Consider the following 21,795-nt stretch of genomic DNA (forward strand, 5'->3'; position numbering starts at 1 on the left):
GGCGACGCACCATGTTTTGATGTACGGTTTCAAGCTTGTGTGTTGAAATGTTGGCCACCGTTGCATGGTTTTCGCCACCAATTCTTGTGGAATCTGTACCGGCTGAGGATACACCGCATTTTTCAAATACCCCCAGAAAGAAAAGTCCAAAGGATTGATATCCGGTGACCGTAGGGGCCACGCGACAGATCCGCCGCGTCCAATCTACCTGTACTGAAAGGTTTCAGTCAGATGGGGCCGAACTTGTGCATCATAATGGGCTGGTGCTCCATCATGTTGATAGTACATGTTCTTCGGGACCTCTAATGGAACATTCTCCAAGAGATCTGGAAGAACATGTTGTAGGAACGCCTGGTACGCGCCCCCATCAAGCCTATCAGGTAAAAAATAAGGCCCAATGATTTGAGTGCCACAAATTCCGGCCCATACGTTGACGGACTAGCAGACTTGCGTATCGCACACGCAAATCGCTATCTGCGCTTTCTGATTGATCGATGTTTTTCCTTAATAACTCGTTAACAAAGCTTGAGAGAACATTTTTGCGCAGGAAAAGGTTGTTTAGAATAACCCCAAGAATCTCTCTTTTTCGGCTTCGCCACCTTATGTGGGACACCCTGTATATGCCACACAACATGCCGATGTAGGTAGTTACGAAAAGGATAATGGTTCTACAATATTCAAAAGAACATCATTGTGGAAAGTAGACAGCAACTACCAGACAAAAAACATTTATCTAGAACAAAAGACCCGAATGTTCTTCAATTCTTTGTTAAGGGCGAAGCTTTTGTCCTTCATAAGCATTTGCTTCAAAGCATTGACAGTCAAGGGGAAGTAGATATGTGGGTGTATATTTGGAATTCTATCCGGTAAGTGGAATATATTGCACAGACCAATTAATGTATATCCCGAGTTTGCAATGGATATTGTAAAAGACCGTATGTTTAACACAATTTTGTACGTGATAGAAATGGATACAACATCAGGAATACAATTAATCTTATTGGTTTAGAGGATGTAAGGAATGTGGAAATCGTACGTGGTAGAATTCATGCAAATAATATTACAAGTATATTAATCGATTATTTTATGTCAGACGTTGACTTTGTTAAGTGGCAAATGAATAAAATTTTTAAAATAAAATATGTTGTAATGACTTAATGTTAAGTTTATAATTCAATTTTTTTAATGAAATAAGGTCATTTATAGTTGCCAAACAAATTTATATCAGTGTCATTTAATTTTTCAAAATTACTGACTAATAATTTACATACTTCATTCCTCAACTTTTTGTTACGTTACGATCTTCATACATATACAATGTTTTATTTTACAATACAGGCCTGTCTTGAGCCGGATATTGTAACGTGAACGATCACATGTGTAAGCATGTCGGTGAGACTAATCCCAACAAAAACACTGTTAGTGTAAAAATATTTGCCAAGTATATTCGTAGAAATGACAGTGTAACGGATGTGCACTATGGTTTGAAATTTTATGGGGAATACAGACCAGACGCATGGTGAATGTATAAGACCTTGCGTGGCAACACGTTATTCAGAACGTTTCGAGGGAAACTTCCTCTTTATCCCTTAGAACGTTTCGGGGAAGCCAAACACGTTTTGTCCTGTAAGGATCCTTAAGGTGCCTACCAACCACAGAAGAATCCTGATCAGGGTTGCCATCCGTACCCCTTACCTTTCCGTCCCTCGCCAAGCTCTGCAGCGGAGCCTGCCTTCGGTTGCCCCACTCCTCTTACCGGGGGGCAGGTAGGGAACCTAACGGATGTTCTTTTATGCTACGCGACCCTACGGACGGCTTTAGCTTGGGTGCAGTTAGTTTGTGAATTTTGTTTCTAGTTTACAGACGTTTCTTGAACAGTGCAGTGTACATTTTACATTACAGATTCTTTAAAATTATTGAAGAAGCAGGTAATATACAGGGTGTTCGACAACAGGTGTCCGATAATTTAAGGGGGGATTCTTGGGGTGATTCTAAACAACTTTTTCCTTAGTGAAAATGTTTGCTGCGGCTTTATTAACAAGTCATTAACGAAAAACATCGACCAATTAGAGAGCGTCTTTAGCCATCGCTCGGCCGTACAGACGGGGCGCAAGTTACGCGTAGCGTTTATTCTCGTCGTGCTCGAGGCTTGTACAAGAAACTCAACATGCATCAAGTTATTGCTGAATTTCTCTTGAACTATTGGATGAAAAATTTAAAAAAAAATTAGAGACACGTAAGCAGAACATAAGTAGAACAATAGTATTAGTCATATTTATCTACCAAATTAATGTGATTACTGTTCTGATATTTCTTCAATACAAAATCGGCATTTTTCAATATTTTTCTCTTGTTAATTTATTTTTTTCCAACTTAGATAATCAATTCAAAAATCTGAACAAATTCCATAATATGTGGCTCGATAGCTGACGTGTCTCTGATTCTTTTCAAAATTTTTCATCCAATAGTTCAAAGGAAATTCAGCAATAACTTGATGCATGCTGAGTTTCTTGTACAAGCCTCGAGCACGACGAGAATAAACGCTACGCATAACTTGCGCTCCATCTGGACAACCGAACGCTGGCTAAAGACGCTCTCTGATTGGTCGATGTTTTTCGTTAATAACTTGTTAATAAAGTCACAGCAAACATTTTCGCCAAGGAAAAAGTTGTTTAGAATCACCCCTTAAATTATCGGACACCTGTTGTCGAATACCCTGTATATATTTAATATTGTACGATCAAGGATATGGAGTTCACGGTGTGAAGTGATGTGTTAGTGATCTTATTCTCAAAGCTATATTTAATAAAACGAAATCTTATAATTAAGACACGCTGCGCCCGTTTCACTCCTCGTTTTGCCTTTTCGACGCGACGGTTGCGACCCGACTTCTCTCCTACGCCTTTTCTCGCCTCGCCTTCGCCGTGCCACGACATCGCGACTCGTCAACAGTGGGTTCAACGTACCGGCTTTTTGTTTCTAACCGCGTATTGTTTACATATTTGGTTATTTTTTACGCCTTGTTATTATCCGCGTGCGCTGACCCCTCGCCATGACTCGCTCGCACTCGCATTCGACCTCACACGTATTCACGCTTGCACTCTTTTTCCTTTCTCTTCTACAATATTAAATTATTATAGTTCAAATACGTAACATAAATCATTAGAAGTAGACTGGGGATGTTTATGCAAATTCATATTTTTAGGGGCTCAATGAAGGGAAGGGAGCTGAAATAGAAATTTCTTTAATACTTTAAATACTATAATGACTAGTTTAGTTTGAATATTTTCTATATTTTGCATGTTATGGATATTCTGCAGCCTTTTGTACATATAAATTCCGCATAAATGCATAAATATACGCAGTTTAATTATGACATATATATTATGCTTATTGTATGTATTGTATAACATATTATTTTATAAATAGGTGATATGGTTGAATCTGTGGAAAGCCCTAGTGCCAATATTTCCAGTGAGGCAATGAATATTGTATCTAGCGAAGGTAATATATATGTTTACTTAATATTTTTGCAGACATTTATTTGTAAATACTTGGAGTGTTCGGGTCGGGTTGGGAATTGTATTCGGGATCGGGTCGGGATCCCGAAAATTTGTAATGTTCGGGTACCCGAAACTAAATTCGGATCTTTTTCATCATTTTTCAGTCGGATTTTGATAAAATCGTTTTGTATTTTATTCCTAATATCTTTTCTAAAATCTTTAAACGTACGAAATATGGGACTTTTTTTTAAGGAAGAACATCAAATCAAACAAATGTATTGATGTGCGAAAGTTTTTAGTGAAGCAGCGACGAGAGTCGCGAGGCAATGTGTAAGTTAGACTAGTAATAGCTATGTAGTGTTTATTACAAATCGAAACATAACAATACATTCTACTAGGTTCTTCCTCGATAGGTCTAGAAAAAAAACAGTTGTTTCATTTCTGCGTAAATGATTAAATCCCGATACCTACAAACGAAGACTGTTAATACGAACTATTCGGTTCGCGGTTAATCGTTTTACTCACGACACTCGTCTTGCCACTCGCCAAATTAATCTTGAGTGGCTGTTTCAAATTCCGAATGGACTTCGTCAGTGAAATGTTATAGTGAAAGACAGTGAGTCCGCACGACGACTCTAGATGCGGTGAAGTTCGGACGGCTCCGACTTCTTTCCTTGCGTTCTTATCCAAGACTCGAATGCATCTCCTTCAGTTTTTTCCGAGTCCGTTCTTCATCTCCTTACATCCCCCAAAACGCGCGACTTTAAGGGCGTCACCGATTTTGTACGACGAAAACAAACCGGCACTGATTGGCCTTTGACCCAAAGAAAGAAGGTCTTCCTAGTTACCCTGACGGGGGCAAAGGAACCGCCCTGATTTCCTCGCGACGAAGGTGGAGGAGACCTTTCCTTCAGGTCGAAGGCTGCGGAAATTGGGGAGGAAGAACGAACCCCGGAATAGCGTGGCTCGAGCAGGCCCACGCGCGTATTTTCCGAATGTTTTTATGGTCCTATTGTCCCGCGAGTCAGCGTCAACCCTCTGAGTTCGAAGAGGATGAGCTGACGAAGGCACCGATTGCGGGGCAATACGGCCCGCGATGGTTATTAGGGAGGAACACTCCGCTCGAAGAAAGCATAAAATTACATTATTGTGCCAGATGTAGAATTTTTGAAAGTACGGATGAATACACAAGGTATTTAAAAGAAACTCGGATTCCCACATCTGGCAGCAATAAACGCAATTGCCTCTTCGAACGGAACACGAACAACGCGTTAACTTACTCAGTTGTCTTGAGTATATCATACAGTGTAAACGTACATATTGTATAAACTGATTCAATTAAAGAAAGTGCTATGTCGCATATTCCTGTGGAATATAGTATAGAAACTGACGTACCAGCACAAGATGGTGATGATAGTGATATTCTACCACGAGAACAACGAAACAGAAGTCTCGTTTGGCAGTATTTTAAAAAACTTAATCGGTTTAAAGCCCAATGTTCATTGTGTACGCAAGTGTTTCAAATAAAATATAGTAACACTAGTGGTCTTATGCGACATTTGAAGTCCAAATATAAAGAAATAATAGATAAACCTACAGGTACAATTAGAGAACCACAGAAAAATATTTCCAGACAAGATAGAGCATATTTAAATAAAGATTCTGCACGTGCGAAACAATTAACCCAAACAATCGCACGTATGATGGCTTTAGATATGCAGCCGTATACTATTGTTGACGATGTCGGCTTTCGATTCTTACTAAATACTGCCGAACCACGGTATGAAATTCCAAATCGTTCAACATTTGCAAGAAGTATTACACCTCAAATGTATGAAGATTTAAAAAAGGATATTAGAAGTCAAATACATGCAGACATGGCAGAAGGTAATTTCTTGAAAACTTTCGTAAAAATTAATATTTTGTTTTTTAGTTTACATATGTTATGTGTTCTGTAAAATCATACGCAATATCTCGAAAACCATTTGAAAAAAGATACATAACTTGTATGTCATTGAATTTGTCTTGAAGCGCACTACACAATGATCTGAAAAAAGGATATAGTTCCGTTTAAAAAACTGAACTTGACTGTCATACCTTTGAAAATAATAATGCCCATGAAGAGTTTCTTCAATTAATACAGGACGTAGATACACGATGGAATTCAATGAATGCTATGTTACAACGACTAATACTTTTACGAAGATCTTTAAGCATGACATTGTGTGACGAAAATATGCCGGAAAATTTAAGTGCCGATGAATGGAAACTCGCAGATGCCATAGTAATTGTCCTCCAACCAGTAAAAGAAGCCACCGAGATAATGAGTGGAGAAAATTATCCTACATTATCTCAATATCTACCAATGTACATTGGTCTGCTGAATGTACTTAAACCAGATAAAGCACAATCCGAAATAGTTTTAGAATTTTCTAATAATTTGTATAAAGCGTTGAAGGTAATTCCGTTACTTTTTATTTCATGGAGTCACAAACCAATGAAAAGATACTTGCAACGTAATATTTTGCTTGTAGATGCGTTTTGATCTGATTGTAAAGAACAAAATATTTGTTCATGCAATGCTGATAAATCCACGGTTTAAGGGTTTAGGATCAGATATGTCTGGGCGGTGACATAACCGACAAAATTAAACAAAAACAGAGGTTTACGCGCCGACGGTATACGTCCTAATACTGAAAGATTATGAGATGGAAAAGGGCTCATTCGATAGAGAAAGATTCAATCTAGCCCGCGCTGGTCATTATTTAATCAGATTCTGCTGATGTTCAGTAATATGAGTGTTCAAAGTAAAACAAAAATCGACAAATTCACAGCCATGAAATGTAAGCATTGTTAGCTAATTTAGAAATTGTTCTGAGCGAAATAATGACCAGCGCGGGCTAGATTGAACCTTCCTCTATCGAATGAGCCCTTTTCCAGCTCAAAACCTGTCAATATAAGGACGTATACCGTCGGCGCGATTTGGCAGTGTTTTTTGCTAGGTTAGAGATAAAACAAAGTAAAAAACTGACATGTTTAGTTCCGCTTGAATACACCAGGCAGTGCCTAATCAGGAGGCCCATGCTGCCCTGAGTTGGCACGCGAGTTTCGAGAATTTGACGCAGCACTGCACATGCAACTATACGAGCTGCGTGTTTCGTTCATGTCCCACAAGAAGTTCCATGAAAAGTCATTCCGAGTGACATTGTAAGGATCGAACAGAAAGTGAGCTCGGCGGTTCGGACCGCTTCGGACAGCTTCGGAAAAATTCGGAAAGAAGCTTGAAACGCTTAGGTCCAAGTCACCGGCAAGCGCAACGAGGCACACACAGCCTTTTTGATATAGATATTTTCACTTTTCGACTCGGAAGGAGATTCTTCAGTGAGATCTCCAAAAATTTTTATGAAACTTTGAGGGATGAGTTTAAAAATCAAACGATGATATTCTCTGTGTATTTTGTACGAAAAATTAAATTAAAACAAGTTTATGTACAAGTTGATACAATCGAGAAAGAGCGATTCCACATGCAATAATAAACTAAAAATAAAGAATATAAATTGTTTATGATATTTATATGTTCTTAGGTCTGGGTTAGGTCTAGGTATATACAAAATAAAAGGAGACATTGCTAAAAATACATTAATTTAATATATTTATTTTTTAATTATAATAATTTATAATTAAATCCCCCCTCGTTCCCCCCTTCTTCCCCTCCGGCCTGGACCGCGGTTGCTGTCGCGACCCCGACCGCAGCTTCTCCCATACTTCCACCTGCGAATTTTCTTTTTGAAATCCCAGAACTGTAATATAAAAAATAGACACATATTATTCACGAATTTTACTTCGTTCTTGAACAAAAAATGCATAGATAAATTATTCAGCGCTTTAGCATAAGATCGCCTATGATCTACGTATCTTTTGTCGTCATGCCTCCTCTAAAGTTTGCACCGACTCCGGCGTCGGCGTCGGCTCGACTCGACCCGACTACAATTTCAGGTTCCCGAAATCGCGAGTACCCGAACTTTATAAACTTTCGGGAACCCGACCCAACCCGTCCTGATCACTACCCGACTCGTCTTGATCACTACCCAACCCGATCCGAGGCTCGGGTACCCGTATTTTCGGGTACCCGCACACCCCTAGTAAATATTAGAGGTGTGCGAGAACCTGAAAATGTCGGATCGGCTCGGGACGCGAAATTTTTCCGGGATCGGGACGGGATCCCGAAGGTATCGAGATTCCCGAAAATATCGGGATTCTTGAAAGTATCGGGATCACAAGTTTGTTTACATCAGGTCACACAAATCATAATATTCGTGTTACTAACACACAGATGTCATATATTCCAAACATTCACTTTCCGAAGTACTAACAATAATGAAGTGTCGCAATGTAGCGGTAATCGAGTCATGTTCGGGAATCCCGATACTTTCGAGAATCCCGATACTTTCGAGAGTCCCGAACATTTTCGGAAATGTCGTTAGAATCGAGAATCCCGAAATTTTCGGGAACCCGACCCGACCCGACCCGATCCCTTCCCGATATGTCGGGTTGTCGCACACCCCTAGTAAATATGTTTTACAAATGGCTTAGTTATCTAAAATTTATCCACAAATACAGAAGCAGATACTGATACCAGCAGTAGCAGCATGCATCCACCAGCTCCGAAAAAGAAGTGGCCAAAGAAGTTTCTCGATTCGTGGCTATCAGAACCTTCTTTTATGCCGTGGTTGGCCAAATGCGAAGGAAGGCCGGATAAAGCGAAATGTCTTGTAATAAAACACTGCAAGCTGGTAAGCAAGAGCTTATGCGACACAGTTGTAGTAAAAGTCACCGTGTCTGTATGACTGCAGCTGAACTGCAAGAACAAGAAGACACTTCAGGTGAACCTACAGGTAGTGCCATAAATACAGATTTAGTTAAGAAGGCAGAGTTACGATACGTACTAAACATTGTACATCATAGTAGGAGTTTTAATTCTTATGAACATATCGTTCCGATGGTTCAGACAGTACATTCTGATTGCAATTGTCTTACTCTAAAAAAAATGAATTTCAAGCGGTCTAAGATCATAGCATTAATTAAAAATGTTCTTAGGAAAACAATTGTTAAGAGGACAACAAAACTGTTAAGAAAAAAATTGTTCTCCATATTAATAGATGAAAGCACGGACTTAGCCGGCATAAAAGCTTTATGCATTTTGGTACGGTACGTGCATGAAGGCAATATACAGCCATATTTATTAGATTATGTTAAAATTAAGGAAGCGAATGCAGAAAGCCTATACAAATATTTGCACTATTCTATGGACAAAAATGATTCATCTTTAAAAAATATAACTGGAATTTCAACCGATAATGCTAGCGTAATGTTGGGGAAGAACAAATCGTTAGTTCGTTTGCTTTTATAAGAAAATCCAAATATAGCAGTTTTTCCATGTATTTGTCATAATATGCACCTACTTGCCTCCGATGCATGCAAGTATCTACCGAAAATTGTGGCTAAATTATTACATAAAATATATACTTATATTTCAAGAAGTCCGAAGAGACAGGTACGATTAGAAAAAATCGAAGAAAAAATGCATCTGGTGAAACATAAGATCATTCAGCCATCTAGAACCAAATGGTTAGCATTATCTGAATGCGTTCATAGAGTACTCGAACAATGGGACGCACTAAAGAAATTTTTCGAAACAGAAGTCAGTGACAAGTCCGAAAATAAATCGGAATCTGATACTGCGTCACAATCACAATCTCAATCAGAATTATCAGACGCTTCAGATGGAGTTCAGTCAAAAAAAACATCTTTGGAGATATTGGCTAGTTTTCGATTCCTATATACTAAAGCGTACCTACAATTCGTAGATTTTACAATAGGTATTATTACGAAATTTAATACAATTTTTCAAGCTTCTGATCTTTTAATTTATACCACTGTTACCATATTGTAACAAATTTCTAAAAGAAATAGGGTATAATTTTATAAATTACACAATTCTTGCTGAAGCTCCAAATATATATGAAATTGATCCGTGTAAACGTAAAAATTTATTGCCACTTGAGTCGATATACATTGGAGCAAAGGCAAAAAGTACATTAGAAGAAATTAAAAATCAGGCAACAGACAACCAGGACCAACAAAATATTACCAAACTCCTTGAAAACTGCCAGAAATTTTATCAGACAGCGTACAAAGGAACTTTAAAGAGATTGCCATTTACGACAATTTTGTAAAGGCATTAGAATTTTTGGAGCCCTCTGTTGCATTAGATATTAATAAACACACGAACCAAATAGATTGTATTGTACAAAAATTCGGTACAAAATTCAACGCAACACTATGCAATGACGAATGAAACACCTTAGGTTTTTTAACCGTTCGTGAGGGCGATGTAAAAAAACGGTTGTAAGGGTTAAAAATAATTAAATTTTGGCAAGAAATAAATAATATGCGTGAGCCTAATGATCAGAGGCCATTTCAGAATAGTTCCAATTTAGCATTAGTATGTTTGTCACTGTCATATTCCAACGCCGAGATTGAAAGATTTTTCTCTCTCGTATCGGAAATAAAAAGGCCATACCGTAACGGATTACAACCTCAAATAGTTGCTGTATTGGCACGAATTAAATTAGAATTTCATAATACAGTGACAGAATGTCATAATTATTTCATAAGTAATGACTTCTTAAAAAACTTTAACAAATACATGTATAAGAAAGAAGTACAGTAATGTTGCGGACGAGAGCCGCTCTCGGGTCTGGTCGCGACTCTCGTCCGCGACTGGTAGTCGATTCGGCTTCCTTTGCTCTCGGTCGCCGAGATAATTGGTACACGACCGGAGAAGCAAAAAAAAGGGTCTCGCTCGAGCTCGATGCCCGAAATCAATAACGTCAGAAAAGACAAGGATAGCATTAGAGATTTAATAGGAAAAATTGAAGTTCCTTATTTGCAAACAGATTTTCACCCAAGTAACACCAATCGATTCCTTGTGCTCTCCCATTAAAAATGATATCAAATACGACATGATTCCTATTATTTATAATAAAGATATTTAAATAATAAAGGTTGGAACCCTGCGACGGTTACGGAGAATCGTCAAAGTTACTTTTCTATCAGTTCTTTACGAGCTGAAAATGACAGTAAACGACGATTTGGCTAACAGAATTTATGTATATTATATTTAATTGATGTTGGAAAGAAGATATTGAAAATAAAAAAATAAAAATATTTAAACATTTAAAACGGAACTTATGTGCTTTTTGTGTTACGCTTTCATTTTCTTAATAATTTCAGTCATTAAATAACTCAACACAAAAATATGAGAGAATAATAGGGAGTTAGTGAATTGGAGAACTTTTCGTAGCATTCTAACATGCTACGACGAGAGCCGCGCTCGTCGAATCGACTACCACTCGCGGACGAGAGTCGCGCTCCGGTCTAGTCGTGCCTTAGAATCGACTACCATTCACGGACGAGAGCAGCGCTCGGGACTGGTCGTGCTTAAAATAGACTACCACTCACGGACGAGAGTCGCGCCCGGGTCTGTTTACATAACGCGATGAGCATGACCTTTCGTTCTACAAACCAAGTTTTATGTATCCTTTGTTACAAATAATCGGAATCATGTTGTGTTTGACATCATTTTAATCGGGAGAGCACAAGGAATCGATTGGTATTACTTGCGTAAAAATCCGTTTGCGAATAAGAAATTTCAATTTTTCCTATTTAAATCCCTAATGCTATCGTTGTTTTTTATGACGTCCTTGTTCTCGGGCGTCCAGCTCGAACGCGATGGTTCCAAGAATTGGTTTCTCGGCTGCACGTATCAAACGAGGTAGTGGGGATAAATCACAGCTCTCGTCCGTGTAGACGAAACGGCTCTCGTCCGCAACATTACTGTAATACCACAAGAATTAAGATCTAGTATTGTACAGGAAGACACTAGTGAACACGATAGTAATGATAATAATTAGAAATGTGTACAGTTTATATTTATAAGATTTATATAATAATTGTGTAAATAACTTTGTATATATAGAGTAAGTCGTATACTGTATGTATGTACGTATGTACGTATGTACGTATGTATGTATGTGTAATGTAATGTAATGTAATGTAATGTGTAATACATGTGTAAAATAAGAATATTGTAATAACACAATGAAATACATTTTTCAAGCCTTATTTTGTGCTTCTTTTGTATTTATTTAACAATACACAATCACCTACACAATCTAACCTACACAAATCAGTTATAAGTATACAGTTCTTTCGGAACACCCGGTGGCATGCCCCACGCTGCACGCATCAGCGTCAGTGAGAGGTGTGGGGCAACCGAAGGCAGGCGCCGCAGCACAGCTAGGCGAGGGACGGAAAGGTAAGGGGAATCGAGAGACTTTCGGATGGCAACGCTGATCCTGACTATCAATGAGCACAGTTCGTTTTTAAGTAGAAACTTGGTATTTGTTTATTATATGCATATTATAGGCAAGTAATCTGTAGAAATAGCATACAAAATGAGGCTGAAAATTACAAATTTCACTCTCTTCACTCTGTTCGCGTGCTCGGGTGCTCGGATGCTCGGATGCTCGCGTGGAATATAGCCGTGGCTGCCAGCGCCGAACGCTTCTCATGCTCGGACGCTCGTAAAAATCGACCCTTTCGAGTGGCTCGAAGCGTCGTTAAGCGACCTATGCTCGCCTAGTGGGAACGTCTTTTCGAACAAAATTCGCCGAGCACGCACAATTTATGACCGAACGAGGCCGTTACAGCAATGAGAAGCGACCTTTAGATTGTCTCCCACCATCTTTAAGAACCAGACTCCTACTCAACCAGCCTCGCTCCGTAGACGAGGCATTCGATCAGGTCATTCTCGTGACCAAGCAGATGGAAAGAGATTGCTTACGGTTTACCGAAGAAAAGACTCCGAAAGTGATCTGTCAACTGTGTGACAAAACGGGTCATGAAGCTCGAGCTTGCAGAAGCAACTCACAAACCAGTCTCTATCGCTCACGAAATTTTATCAGAACCCTTATGCGGAACGGAACCAAGAGGTTTCGAAGACCCTTTTGCAGTCATGAGCGAAACCGAATCACCAATTCCAGAAACCAACAAGGACAAGAATATGCAGCTATTGCAAAAATATCGGCCACGTAATTTCCAAATAGCGGAAACGCATGCTAAATCATGAACGCTACGGTAACGGTACGCTAATCATGATACGCCCCGTGGACTGGGCATACCGACCGCGTATATGATATCAGCAGAACCCGACACAACGAACCAGCAGCAAGGATTGTTGTCATGCAATTGAGCCCTGCGGATAATGTCCCCTCTGTGAAGATTAGCGCGCCTCAAATCAGATCCACGGTCGAAGTTATGATCGATACCGGTTCTGAGCTAAACCTGTTGAAACAACATGCTGTAATATTTAGCTAAGACATCGATTTCAGCAGAAGGATTCAATTAAAAGGAATCACTAGCGACCCCGTCTTCACAATAGGTATCCTCAAGGTGAGGTTGTTTGGCGACGAAATTGTCTTCCACATCGTACCGGACGATTTTTCGATCAAGCACCAGGGAATCCTGGACTCCGAATTCTTTACGAAAGCAAATGTAACTGTGGCTTACCCCCAGCGCCAACTCCACTTCCACGGAGTTATCATCCCCTTTGTTGAATGGAACCAGTCAAAATACCTGCTAGAACAAGTTCACTGCACCACATGAATGATGCCAATCCAGAACAGAACGAACGTTATGTGCCTAGACTAGAATTAAGGCCAGGTGTATATGCCAGAGATGCCTTGGACATGAGCCACAGTGGAAAGGCACACATATATGTTAATAACTCCAACGAAACCAATGTTATAATGGCTAGGCCCATCATAAAACTTAAAGAATTCGACACAGAAGCGCCGGAAATCGAGTTAAAGCAATCCGAAAATTCCATGACGCATACCGAAACCTGCATCTCGAATGTCCCCGTCTCCTTACGGGATACAGCGCCATCAAATCTTCTACTTCAAAAAATGACAATCTGCTTGAATGAGTGATAATAACTATTGAGTGCGATTTTATGTTCGAAATTTGTTTGAAATTTAGTTTTTGGTTACTAAAATTTATTACTTATTCATGCAGGTTTTCGCGAGACCGCACTTTTCGAATTCATACTACAACAATTTACTTATCGTTGCAGCTAAAGACAATATCGTTGTTCCCAATTGTAATTGATATTCCTTTGTATTGCCACAATTCACATGAGTGCCACTGACATTTTGAACATACCAGGAATTCTCCTGACGTGCCTCATGCGCATGCGCAAAATCTAGGCGAGCAAGCGAAGCCAACAGCTCAGCCTCAGTCGCATTACTTCTCAACGAAGATGCCACACATCGAAATGCGCTATCAGGCTAGCTTTTGTCAGCGAGATGGTGGATGAGAGCTTTTCCTACGTCGAGCTGCCATGAGTTCGAGGCAGGACAACCTGATGATAACTTCGTCATATCCGCCCTGCAAGTCGCTCGACAGAAGAACAATTGTCCGGATGGGCGCCAGGCACTTTCATGCCAACTACAACGAAAATCGGCAACAATACGCTATCCTTGCAGCGCAGGTACGGCGGAAAACCTCGACTAGCTCGGAGGGCAAGGAAAGGTCGTGGTCCGGACGCGCAGAGGAATCTAGCCTTCACGGCAAGGCAAAGATAAAACGGCGAGTATCTTCCATAGGTGTTCATTTTACAAAAGGCAGGACCGTGCAAACGGCACGGGTACGAAAGATTAAACAGGTGGTCGGTAGTAGTAACAAACACGCGTCCTAACTCTCCATCTCCATGACTTACATGGAAGTTGCTCAGTCCCTCGACTAATATGAATATTCTCCCGAACTTCATTCTTTGGAACGCTAGTTTTTTCATAAACAAAAGAAACGAGCTTATAAACGCCTTCCAGGCAAACTGTCTGCAAATCGTCCTTATCACTGAGATGTGGTTCAAGCAGGGTACTCTCTGTTCTATCCCTGGGTACAAAATCATCCGGGGTTATCGCGCTCGCGGGTCAGGTAGCGGGTTCGCCATCATTGTCCACAACTCTCTCTCCTTTAACACTATGCAGTTAAAAATTTTCCACCAATGATTTCTCCACTAGTCATCGCCCAGTACTCCTAAAAGCCACTAAAAATACCACGATACCTCCTGATTGAATTCGCTCCACTGACTGGGGCATATACAATAGACTTACGAAAAACCTTCAGTTACAAATTTTCTTCCAATGCAAGGCTGATAAAGATAGTGGTATCTCTCCCTTACACTCTTTCCTCAAATCGTATTTGCGAAAATCCTCCACGTATGTCCCCTCCAAGGATCAAATTGACTTCTCAAGCGATTCCTACTTCACTGCCTATATCAGAATCAGCGCAGAGCCCGTAAGGATTGGCAACGGACAAGAATACAATACTTCAAAATCCTCACCAAACAACTCTCTAAGGAAATTAACTCAAGGAATGGAAAAATAGTCTAAAATCTCTCAAAAGAACTGACCCCACCTTTTTGAGAAGTTTTAAAATTCTCACTCGGTCTTACACCCATATTTCTCACTCTTAAAATTAATGGCACTTTTGTTCCTTCTGATAAGGACCATGCCGAAGCGTTTGCCTCCACTTTTGCTACAGTGTATGACAATGTCTTCACAGTTACCTCTACCTATGATGCAGAGATTGCCAAATTTAATCGTTATCTCGATAACCATACTATCCCTCACCACTTCAAGGAGCTCTACATCCTCTTCAATAATATCATGTACTCGATTAAGGCTCTACGCCTAAACAAGGTCCCGAGGTTTGATAAGATTGATTCCCTTACGCTCAAATCCGCTTGTAAAGAAATCCTCCTCCAAGTTTACTACTGTTTCCACTCTTTCGTCTGCTTGCGACAGCTAGTGTGTTCTACCTCCGATCGCCGTCAGATGCGAAGGAAATAGGATTTTGGGGTTCTTCTGAAGAAACACGTTTCGATTTCATTGATTTTTACTTACTCTCAGGTGACATATATGTATGTTTACATTTGTATAATCATATAATAATTATTTTAGTATAATTATTCTAATACTTAAGGATAATTATGAAGCTACATACAAATAAATAGATTCGAAGCTCTATAAACTATAGCACTAAATATACTTTATAAAATAAGTGCTATAAAAAGTCTGTTAAATGTTACAAAAAGCAGGAAGAAAGTGTCTCTGACCACAGAGGCACTTCCAACTATCGCAAAAAAGACAATTATGGATTCAAACCCACAGAAAACTGCCACCAAAGTGTCTTACATATAAAACATATAAATAACAAGGAGACAGCAGACAAACTGACGAAACGGATCATTTTATTCAATGTATGCCCAATAACCCCGCATTATATTATAGAAAATGAAATTTTATAAATTTAATATCAAGCCAGAATCTTAAGAATTTATTAGAGCAGGCTTAAATAATCTAAATTATTCTTACGTATTAAGCTTTCGTCAGCAAATGTATATCAATCTAAAGGAAGTATCATTACTACCGGAAACACTACAGATAAATTACGACGATACTGTTTATCGGATCTACCTATCTGCGGAAAAATTAACTTGCTTCCTATGTAAGGGAACGGGACACTTTGCAAAATATTGCAAGAACACAGATACGATTCAAACAAACATACCCATCATAACAAAAGATACAAACACGACACTAGGCACATCAATACTAGACAAAAACAAGATTACAAGCTTAAGTACAGATCAACTGCAATATATAAATTGATTTCTCAACCAAAGATAACAGATTCCAAAATGCGTTCACCATCAGGAACAAAAAGGTTCGCCCCCAGCTTAGTAACTGTTGAGAAAAGAGAGTAATTCAAACATTCCGCTATTCTGCCATGAAGATGGCCCAGTGTGAGCAAGGCGGTTAGGAAACTTCCGGTCAGGAACAAGGTGTATGAAAGAGAGTGCAGCGTGCACGCAAAGACTGTACAGACTTAAGCCTGAGTACTAAGTTTTTCTTTACGATCAGTGTAAGAGAATAAACTGTCCTTTTCTCTTGTTAAGCTATGTAAGAACAATATAATAACAGTAAGTACTAACAGCTCCGATTGCAGCGTCACCGAAACCCAACTCTTCAAGGAAAACAACATACAAATAAAAAAGGTCATAAAGAAAGCAAAAAATAGGTTCAAAACAGTAGTCCCTACAAATGAAGTCCATATGCAATTACAGTCACTTGATATCTATAAATATTCTAGCAACCGCATTGAAGTACACTAACGACCTTTCAGCTCTAACCTTCATGCTTTCTGATGTTAAGAAACTTCTCATTGAACGGAAAATAAAAAGTCGCATCGCCAGAATTATTAAACGTTTGAAAAACCAGAATTGTACAGATATATCCAGCAAGGAATATAGCACAACGGATAATGTAGACATGTAAGCAAATATTTTGTGTTTCTAATATAATAAATTACTTCTAGACACAATAAAAACTTAAATAAAAATGGACAACAAAATAGTCAATAACAATTTAAAGATCCTCTTTTGGAATGCAAGAAGTATACAACAACATATACTAGAAGATAAGTCGATTCTACAAAAAACTGATGTCGTGATTTGTGTTGAAACTTGGCTCACAGCCGAAAACATCATCTCTCTTCCAGGATTTTTAACTTTTCAAAAAGACTTTTCAAGTTTCATTTTTAACTTTTCAAAAATATAAAATATTATTATATTTATACTGTGACGTGCATAGCGCCGTTCCCAGCTTTAGTGAATTTAATGAAATTAGTGGCAAGAAGGACCGCACAACTCCCTTGCAGAACACGTGCCGACAAACTCCACCTGGAGGAAAATACCGTAAATTCGAATTGCCACTAATTTCGGGTGACTTCGTGCCGAGCGCACACAACGTTTCAGGGCCGTAGAAGGAACCTGAGAGGCCCCGTGGTCGTCTCGGTCCCCCGGACATGCAGTTTCCGGATTCAGATGTAGTATTAGCACCGGATAGTACAGGGGCCCTCCAGCCTTGGAGTTGAGAGACTTGCCGTCTCCGCGGAAAACCAGAAAAAATCTGTCGAATACGACCCCAGAGATGGTGCCGTGGTGCTGCTCTTCTACGGTGGCTCAAGAGGAAGACGAGAGTGGAGGCGAGTCTGGAGATCGTTGCCCAGGCGACAAGAGCCATAGGAAGTCCTACGGAAATCTCCGCGATGCCGAATGATCGTTGCCGGAGAGGAGTGGCCTGCCCCGGGGGTCCCGCTCCTCGCATACGCGCCTGGACCATAGCGAGTACACCAAAGGACTGTCGCGCTTATATACTACTGCTCTTATATAATACGATTTATTTTTTTACAACATATAGAAACACATTGACGTTAGTCGAAATACAAAATTAAATATTAATTTAATCTTCTCAACTGTTAGTATTTCCAATAAAATAAACATAAAAGTTTGCAATGAAACTTGGTGGTCACTTCCCTATTTTCATTAATGTTAGTATTGAAAAAAGCTATTATAAAAAGAAATCCTTCAAAATAAAATTTACTCGCACAGACTGGCCCCTATTCTCAAGTACGCTGGAAACTTATTATATGGAATTTCTCTCTCAGGAATATAAAGAACTATCTCCTAATAGTAAATATAAATTTCTTGTACAAAAAAATAACTAAGGCTTTAGCAGTTAGCACACCTGTAAAAAAGGATAGTCACTTCAAGATGCAGAATCCAGTTCCTTGGTGCGACTAAGAGTGCGACAAGGTCAAGAGACTTCAGTATGTGGCATATAAAAAATGGGACTACACTGGCAACTTCATCGATTTAATAAATTACAAGAGAATAAGTGCTCTAGAAAAGAAAAACTTCAAGACTAAAAGAAAGGAAAACTTCAAGAAATGTAATAAAAGCATAAACTTCGGAACAGATCCAATATATGTATAGAACATGTGCAAAATATTTAAGGATAGGTGGGTTAAAACAATGCATCAGCACTGGACCGAAAATCTCCAATCAGAAAATGGAATTGAAAACAGTCTAAATAAGATAAGTCGTCTATAAGTCTAAACAAATCCCAACTGGGTTTCATCATGCTCTCTAAATGAATTTTTTGATACACACTTTACTTTTCTTGAATTTAACACCGCCCCAAATCAAAAAAGAATAAAATCAGCTCCCGGGTTGGATGGCATCGACTATGAAATCTTAAAAAGCCTTGCTATTAAATGCAGGCTGTTATTACTAGTTGTTTATAATCAAATGTTCCAAGAAAAAGATTACCCCCTTAACAATCCTTCATCGAGTTTATAAAAAAAGCCGACGGAAAAAGTCTTTGTCCAATTTTGCTGTCATCCTGTTTATATAAACACTTTGAAACGCTAGTTCTCAATAGATTATAGTGGTGAGCCGAATATCACAATCAAATTCCAAATAGTCAACACGATTTTCGAAAAGGCAAATATTTTAGTTCTCAATAGATTATAGTGGTGAGCCGAATATCATAATCAAATTCTAAATAGTCAACACGATTTTTGAAAAGGCAAATCTTACATAAATAGCACCTTGAATTTAACACTACAAGTAAACAAGGTCTTTTCCAAAAAAAGAGATTCTAGCCACTTTTTTGGATATAAAAGCGACATTTAATAATGTCAATACTAACATATTAACTAAGCTTACTTCAGTGGGCTGCTCATTAAACGTCTTAAAATTTGTAAAATTTTTATCTCGTGAAAGACGCATATATACAAACTACCAAAGTTCAAATTATAGGCTTCAACATAAGGATGTTCCTCAGAGTAGTGTCCTAAACCCTTTGTTATACATACTATATACTGCAAATCTTGGCAATAATTTACTAAGAAGTGCTACCATTTTCCAATTTGCCGACGATATATCAATTTATCTTAAAGCTTCAAATACCAACAGAGGAAAGGGCACCATGGAAAAAGCTTCTAAATCAATTGAATATAATCTAATGGAATTGGGTCTTGATCTTTCTCCAGCTAAAACAACTTTAATCCATTTCAATAACAAAAAAATAAAACCAGGAAGTACAGAAATTATAATTAACAATTATAGTATAAAATTAAATGAATCTGTAAAGTTTCTAGATGTTATCTTTGATTATATGTCATTCATTCCGCAGCTCGACTTTGTTATTAAAAAGTGTATGAAAGCATTAATCATCAAATTTCTTCGAAAAATGTCTTATCATTGAGTATGGTTGTTTTGTGTACCTCTCAGAAACCAAGAAAATTATCGATAAACTCGAGAAAATACAGAATATGGTGATTACAATTGTCTAGATTACCAAAGTACTCCTCTTACCAATATCTTACTGGCGGAAGCTAAACTTCCACCAATTAAAAAACAAACAAGACATTTGTGCAATTCTCATTTCGTAAAAGTTTTATCAAACAGTCATTCATCTGCGAACAAAGCAATTAAAAGCTATAATAGTGTATTTAAAAAAAGACACAAAAGCCCGTAACTCAACTAAAAAGTTAGTAAAAGCATTAACAAAATGGTATCTGTATTTACAGCAGAATTGCTCTGAACAACAAAGAACAGAATGTATTTATTTTTTCAAATTCGCTTAGTGCTTTACAAAATATTTAATCATCTGAAATGGATATTACAAGTAATTCCTACGTACTTGACGTTAAAAGAAAATACAACAGTTGGAGTAGCTCAAGAGAAAACAATTATATTTTTGCAAATTACAAATTGCTTTTGTAATCGCCACATTGATTTATATTACTACGTATCTTTACGGGAAACGCTCGGCACCTTCATGCACACGCTGTATATGGTTTTTGTGTAGATTGAAAGAAGCCTTCTGTAATAACGATAAAAAGAAATGGTAAAACATTAATTATTATTTATCAGAACATTTGTTCTGTATTAAAATTGTATTAATTTTTATTAATTATTGTAATAATTTTTTTTAAATGCGTATAAGCTCATAAAAAATATTATTATGGCAAAAATAAATCTTTCTTTTAAGAATGATATTAATATTTATTGTGGGCTTTAAAATCCTACGGTATGTCGACGTGCAATGAACCGAACGCCATTTGTATTTGTTCAAAACAAAAAATGTAAATTATTTCCTTTATAAGTATAGGTACGTATTGGTTGAATCTAGTTTTAAAGAAAATAATGCAAAATTAAAGAAACAGGGATACTTTGAAGAAGAGGTAACAATTTTAACGAAAACTTTTTGTTGTAACAAGAATTTAACTATAAGTGCTCTTTCAATTTATGGGGAAAATATTTATGTAGACGCATGCAAAAGAACAACTAAATCAGTTGAATAGTTTTAAAACTATCCTCTACGCCAATTTCGAAAAAGTAGTTTTAAGATAAACGCGTTTAAAGTTTTGGGTATGGGCCATTCCACGTCAACTCGATCACTTTTGTATCTCGATGTAAAAGATGTTGATGATATTAAAATAATATATTGTAGAGCATGTACAACAAAGGGGGCAGTGAGTGGGGTTAAGTCATCATTTTGATCATTTCAAATTATTTAAGAAATACAAGCCCTCAAAGTTCACAGTTTTTGCCAATTTTTAAATCGACCGTCACATTTACATTTATATCTCCGAAACTATTAAACGCTAGTAAAAACTATTAAATAAATATTAAAAACTATTATGATTTCAAAGGGTACGTAATTTAACATAATTAGTGTTAGGAAACTTCGATGAGGCAGCCTGAAAGTATATTGGAGCGTTTGCGACTAAACAAACGAACCGATAACAGGCCCGAGTTTGGGCAAACCTCTAAATCATTGTATCCAGCGCTTTAAAAATACACTCATTGTAAAATTCCGTACATTTTTTATTTTCTTACACTGGGTTTTTCGTAAGTGAACGTATAGAGGACGACGTATCAAGTTCACCAATTTGTTTTTGAATGGATGAAAATGTTTGTTAATACACTAATTGATCCAGCTGGTCATTCTCTGCAAGAAAGTATTAATCCTTTTATGTCGAAAAACTCAATGGCTTTTTGACATAAATATGGCAATACTTTTTTTTCTAGAAAATGATTAAGTAAAATTAATTAATACATTAAAAAATAATAATTTTAAAAGCATTAGATTTGTAACCAATGAAGATTTTCGTGTAGTACGTACGTTATATAAGTTATTATATAACTATTTTCTCAAAATACTGCCAATCAAATTGGCGAAACTCTAATTGTTTGAATGTGGTAAATAATTATTGATAAAAAATTATTTATAAACCATCTTCATTTTCT

The 21,795-nt window shown here is 37.9% G+C and overlaps 1 long non-coding RNA gene across 1 annotated transcript; it reads left to right on the forward strand.

Moving 5' to 3' along the window:
- Positions 1-3,369: 3,369 nt before the first annotated feature.
- LOC143182627 (uncharacterized) lies at positions 3,370-8,350 on the forward strand. The gene is made up of 2 exons (XR_013002498.1): positions 3,370-3,504; positions 8,124-8,350. It is a non-coding gene; the product is annotated as an uncharacterized LOC143182627 (long non-coding RNA).
- Positions 8,351-21,795: the final 13,445 nt, after the last annotated feature.

The sequence above is a fragment of the Calliopsis andreniformis genome, chromosome 1, assembly GCF_051401765.1.
Source record: "Calliopsis andreniformis isolate RMS-2024a chromosome 1, iyCalAndr_principal, whole genome shotgun sequence".
Lineage (NCBI taxonomy): Eukaryota > Metazoa > Arthropoda > Insecta > Hymenoptera > Andrenidae > Calliopsis > Calliopsis andreniformis.